This window comes from Piliocolobus tephrosceles, chromosome 6, assembly GCF_002776525.5.
Source record: "Piliocolobus tephrosceles isolate RC106 chromosome 6, ASM277652v3, whole genome shotgun sequence".
Lineage (NCBI taxonomy): Eukaryota > Metazoa > Chordata > Mammalia > Primates > Cercopithecidae > Piliocolobus > Piliocolobus tephrosceles.
The window spans coordinates 83,945,510-83,951,438 of NC_045439.1; positions in this window are offsets into that span (position 1 = coordinate 83,945,510).

Here is a 5,929-nt window from a genome sequence, read left to right on the forward strand (position 1 = left end):
AACAGCCCCGATGACTGCTGATTACCAGTCATCTATGATTATCTTTTGATTATATATTGAAGAAGGGGTGGATTATTCATGAGTTTTCTGGGCAAGAGGTAGGGAGTTCCCAGAACTCAGAGTTCCCCTGTTCCCCTTCCTTTTAGCTCCTATAGGGTAACTTCCGGATGTTGCCATGGCATTTGTAAACTGTCATGCACTGGTGGGAGTGTCTTTTCGCATGCCAGTGTGTTATAATTAGCGTACAATGGGGAGTGCGGTCAACCAGAGGTCATGATCACCACCATCTTGGTTTGGGCTGTTTTTTGGGTTTTGTTTTGTTCTTTTTGAGACAGAGTTTCGCTCGTTGCTCAGGCTGAAATGCAATGACGCGATCTTGGCTCACTGCAACCTCCGCCTCCCAGGTTCAAGTGATTCTCCTGCCTCAGCCTCCCAAGTAGCTGGGATTACAGGTGCACACCACCACGCCTGGCTAATTTTTTGTATTTTTAGTAGAGACAGGGTTTCACCATGGCCAGGCTGGTCTTGAACTCCTGACCTCAGGTGATCTGCCCTGCTCGACCTCCCAGAGTGCTGGGATTACAGGCGTGAGCCACCATGCCCAGCCAGCTGGCTTTTTTAAAAATTTTAATTGCATTCTGTTTTATCAGTGGAGTCCCTGTGACCTGTATCTTGGGACCTCCTGTTTCATCCTGTGACTACTAAGGCCTAGCCTCCTGGGAATGCATCCCAGCAAGTCTCAGCCTCATTTTACCCAGTCCCCATTCAAGATGGAGTCCCTCTGGTTGGAATGCCTCTGTCACTTCCATCACCCACCTCCACTCTCAACCTACACCGCCTCCCCTTCTCCAGGTCCACTACCAACCCCCAGCAGGGGGAAATAAGTAAACTGCATGAGCTCTGAGAAAGCAGAAAAAAAGCCACCTCATGAAGGTGAACCAAGGACTGAGTCACTGACAGAGACGGATGGGTAAATGGGCGGACAGACAGACAGACATGGAGACTGAAATAGAAATGCCTCCCAAAGGCCACAGAGAGTCAGCGCCATGTCTTCACCTCCACCCAGGACTATCACTTATGACATCCCTACCAGCCTGGGCACCCACTGGAGAACTGGCAGGTCTGGCTACTCTCTGTGACAACTGCAGTCAGCACGGGGCTGGTATTCCACAGATACCCAGGGGACATGCTGAGTGAGTGAGTGAGTGGATGAATGAAGGGATCGTTCATTGGGAGAAGCATCAGCAGATAGAGATGATGCGAGGGAGTGTGTAAGAGAGTTGAGGAGGGACAGAAACAGATGGAGACAGATGGAGGCTGCAAGTCACACAGTTGGCCACAGACAGAAAATGAACGAATACGATGGAGGGAGGTTACTGCAGCAAATTTAAAAGCTATAGAAAGCCGGTCATGGTGGTGTGCACCTGTAGTCCCAGAGGCTGAGGCAGGAGGATGGCTTAAGCCCAGGAGTTCCAGGTTGCTGTGAATCCACTATACCCCAGCCTGGGAAACACAGCAAGACTATGCTTTTCTTAAAAAAACAAAAACAAACAAACAAAGAAAAAGCTAGAGAAACCCAGAGAGATCCCAGTGAAAGTTAAATATACAGACAAAAAGAAAAGGAGAGAGAGTACACAAACCCTCCCTTAACCTTGTCAGGATGTTAGTAGTCAGAACCAGTGGTTCCTGCCTTAGTTTCCCTCCTAGATTTGCAGGCCTCTGCTGGGTTGTGTCCCCAGGGCCTGGCGCCCTGCTTGGTTTTGCCAGTTCTCTCCCTTGGGCAGGAGACAGTTACCCTCTTACCCCAGGGCATGGTAGCTCAGGGCCCTCCCACCCAGAAGGCCCAGAAGACTCTGCCCCCCGCCCCCCCACCCCGGCCCGCAGGCAGGTCCCTGGGAGAAGGTCCCTCTCCCCACCTGGTCCTCATTCCTGCAATAACAATGGGCCTCTGCCTCCACTGGCTCTGGACTCAGGGCCCAGGTTGGGTAGGGGTTGGGGCTGGAGGTGGAGGTAGAGACAGGAATGTTGAGTCTGTAGAGACAGGCCACACAGAGCCTGCTTGCCCCAGACTCTGGGGAGGGGTGAAAGTCAGAGAGGGGAGAAGCTCTAAGGGGCTGAGGGGCTTCCTGCCTCCACAGAACCCAACCTGAATGCCCTGAGTACTGTATCAGCTTGGTTATTTCCCAATCTCCTGGGAGCCGTGGGGGAGGGGGCCCAGAGAGCTGGGAGGAAAAAGGACTGGGAAGTAGCCAAAGCCACAGAATTCCCCTGGGTCCTAGAGAAGGGTGGGTTCCTTCCACCCCCAACCCCATTAGTCCCTCGAAAAGGCTCTGACCTCACCTCCCCCACTTCCGGAGTGGAGTTCCAGCCCTGAAGAAACACTTCCAAACCCATGGCTCTGGCCCCCTCCTCAGGCCCCTTCCTCAGCTGCCTCGGCCCTGGGGACTGGGTCCCCCGCCCCACCGTTGCACCAGATGTGGCTGCGGGGGAGGGGTAGGCACAGGGCCCAGCTGGCAGTGGTCACTTGGTGGTCCTCTCCCTGCAGAGTCAGCGCTTTCTGTGCCAGCTCACCCAGCCTCCTCACTCAGCACTTCCTCCAGCCCACTTTCCAGAGGCAGCAGCTGCCTGGGTTGGGTCTTGGATTCCCAGTGCTGCCCAAAACCCATCTACAGTGCAGCCTGGAAGATGGAGGGCTTGGGTGCTCTGGGGCCTGCCCTCATGGATTCCCCACTACCACAGAAAATTCCAACCCTCAGCGGGCCTCCTAGTACTTTCCTCTGCAAAGCAAGTGAGGAATCCCACAGCTCCTGACCCCTCTCTGCTTCCCAGACCCGCTGCTGGTCAGGCCTGCTGCTTCCTGGCTCCCCCATGGACTTTCCAGAACCCGGCCTTCCATGACAGGGTCACAGGACCCTGGCTGCTCCGTGGGAGCCCCAGCAACACAGAGCTGAGCATGCGGTAGGGGCTTAATAAAGTCGTGCCCGATCAACAGGCTCTTTCATCCTTCTATCACCGCCCCTCTGAGGGTCCCTTGACACTGGTTCCTAGTGCCAAGAACTGGCAACAAGCCTCAAGCACATGCCTGGGTCTTAAAAATGTGGGTGTGAATCCCGGCCTGTAGGGACAGGGGGAGAGAGCTGCCCTTCCCCCCAGACGGCTCTGGCTCAGCTCAGCCTTCGAGTCCACGCCCTCATTTGACCCCAGCTCTGCACCCTCCATAGCCTGCCCAGGTCTCTTTTAGGACCCCACCCTGCAGGTTTCAACCTAAGGATGCCAGGACACCTCCAGCCACGGAGGCAAGGCCTTGCCCAGCATGAGGAGAGGTGAAGGTAGGCAGGCTCCCCTGGGCTCAAAGAGCTGCTGGGCCTGTCAGCCACTGCAAGAGTCCTAAACTCAAGCAGAATGAGGTCAAGGGAGGGAGTAGAGAGGAAGGGAGAGGGAGCCACCTCTGGCCCCCCTGCACAAGGTTCACCCTGGGCAAGGAAAGATGCTGAAGACAGATAAAAACAGGAAAGACAGAGGAAGTGGAAATGGGGGTCAACCCCAAGAGATAAACCCCTTCCTTCTCTCACAAGTCAAGAGGAAAGAAAGAAAATAGTGGCCACATGTCTGGCTCTGTGCTGGGGACTTTTCATAATCCTCTCATTCCATCCTCCCAAATATGCCACAAGAAAGGTATGATTACCCCCAGGTCACAGACGGGACTCTGAAGCTCTGAGAGCTTAAAAAGCTTCCCTGGGGAGTGGCTGGGCCAGGCCAGGTCCCCAGCTTAAGTCATGGTGTGGATCCTGGGTCTCCATCTCAGCAGGGATGGCTGGCAGGAGCGCAGTCCTGGCCAGGGAAGTCTGTGCAGAGGCCCAAGCTATGTTCAGAGCAGAGTTTATTCAAATAGAGCCTAACAGGAAACTTGGCTCCTCTGACTCACTCTGATTCGACCTTATTAAGAAAAAAGAGAGAGGAGCAGGAGCCAGCATCGGGTAAGGTTTCACGCCAAGAGTTGGCTCTGAGGCCCGCTGAGTGGAATGGCCTGTGCCCTGATCCCCCCACACCCAAAGCCTTGAGGCAGTCCCTACTCTGCTGTCTGAGTCAAGGAGAGGGGTTCTGCCTTCATTTTAGGGCAACTGAGTTCCCTTCCTCACAGTCATCCTCTATCCTCCCTCCACTCCTCTTCCCTTCCCTCCCTGCCTAGGGGTACCCTGAGGCCTGTTTCCACTTCTCCCCCTCTGCTGCCGCAGCTGCCCATCTGGCTGGCGGGAGGGCCCTACAGGACCCCAGGGATTCCAAGCAGCTGAGGCCAACACTGCAGGGGGCAAGCAGGAGGGAGGGAAGGCTTAACCCTCCAGGTCCCGGCCCTCAGTGAGCCCTGCCTCAGCATCTTGCTTGGTGTCAGTCACACCAATGGCTCTTTGGAGGAATCTTGTCTGGAGTCTGAGATGGAAACCCCATGCTGGGGAGCTGAGGTGTGAGCGTTGACAGGTTGCTGGCCGGGAGATATTGGAAGCCTCTGACCTCTGGGCTGAATTCTGGGCATTTAAAGGGTAGAGACATGCCAGAGTCCAAGCCTCAGTCCTGAAGAACAGTGCAATGGGTGAACAAATGCTGCCTGGCAAGGATGGGATTGGGAGGTCTACAGTTCCCGAAGAATGTCTACTCTAGTTACCTCCTCCCTAGGTGGGCTCCAGGCGTTTCCAAAATAAGAAGGAATATACAGGGGCCAAATTAAGGGCAGGCCCTTCATACCTTGCTTATAAGTCCAAGAGGGCAATTTCTGCCCTTCGGTTCCCAGGAATACGGTTGGAGAAGGCAGCCCAAGGGAGGCCGGTAGAGCAGTATTTGGAGTGTCATTTCTTGGATGCCAAAGTGTTCAAACTTCTGGGACCCCCTCCTATCCCTGCCATTCCCAGAAGGAGCAGAGAATCATCCAAAGCACTCTCAGGAGCCATCTGGCCTAATCTTCCATTGGTGAGATGTGGCAGCTGGATCAGATAGAGTAAGGGACTGAGCCACACAGCAACAGGACCAGGCCAGTTCTCCGGAACCACCCTTCTGTTGTTCTATGCTTACAGGCTTCTCTGTCTCACAGTGACCCCTGTCCCATATCAAAGACAGCCCCTGGTTTCATTTTATCCATGTATACACTCAAGTTATTCCCAGGCTATGCAGAGTCAAGAGATGCAGGACAGAAACCATACGTGATGTTTGGGAAGTTGATCTCTCCCAGGATCTCACAAGTGCTATTCAGCCCAGGGATATACCCCACTCTTCAGACTGGGAAAGTAAGCCCCTGAGGTGTGCCACGAGGGAAAAGCAGCAGCTCCAGTGCCTCTCTACACAGGTCCAAGAGCTGCGGTGCACCTGAGGCCTGGAATTAGAGAGTGGTCCCTGTTCAGCATCTCTCCGCGGAGGCCCACAAACAAAGAGGGTGTGTGGTTTTTTTTTTTTTTTTTCTTATTGAGGGTGTGGGATAATGGCGGAAGGAACATACAAAGAGGGTGTCTCTTAATTAGCACTGGCTTTAGGGAACAAGGAAAATGGAAAACTCGGAGTACTGGGAGGAGGCTGGAGCAGACAGGAGTCAGAGTCCCATTCCAGCCCAAAAGAGAAGGCAGTGAGCAAGGTGGAGACCAGGGATGCTGTGTCCAAAGCAGAGAGGAATGGGTGGGGTGGTGCTGACACTCCTGCCCTGTTCTGCCTGCCAGAGCCCCACTTACCAGGCCCGAGTCCCCAGAGGTCCTCTCCTACTCCCTGCTCGATTCCGTTCCTCAGAGGCAGGTCTGTGGCTTGGCTGGGAACTCCAGGGACGGAGGGAGCACTGCAGCTGTAGGACCGGCACATAGCTGAAAGCCGGCGGGCCATAGGGCCCCGCGGAGGAGGCCCCAGCAGGCGGACCAAGAGGCCGAAGCCTCCCGACGCTCCCAGCCTGTTGCTT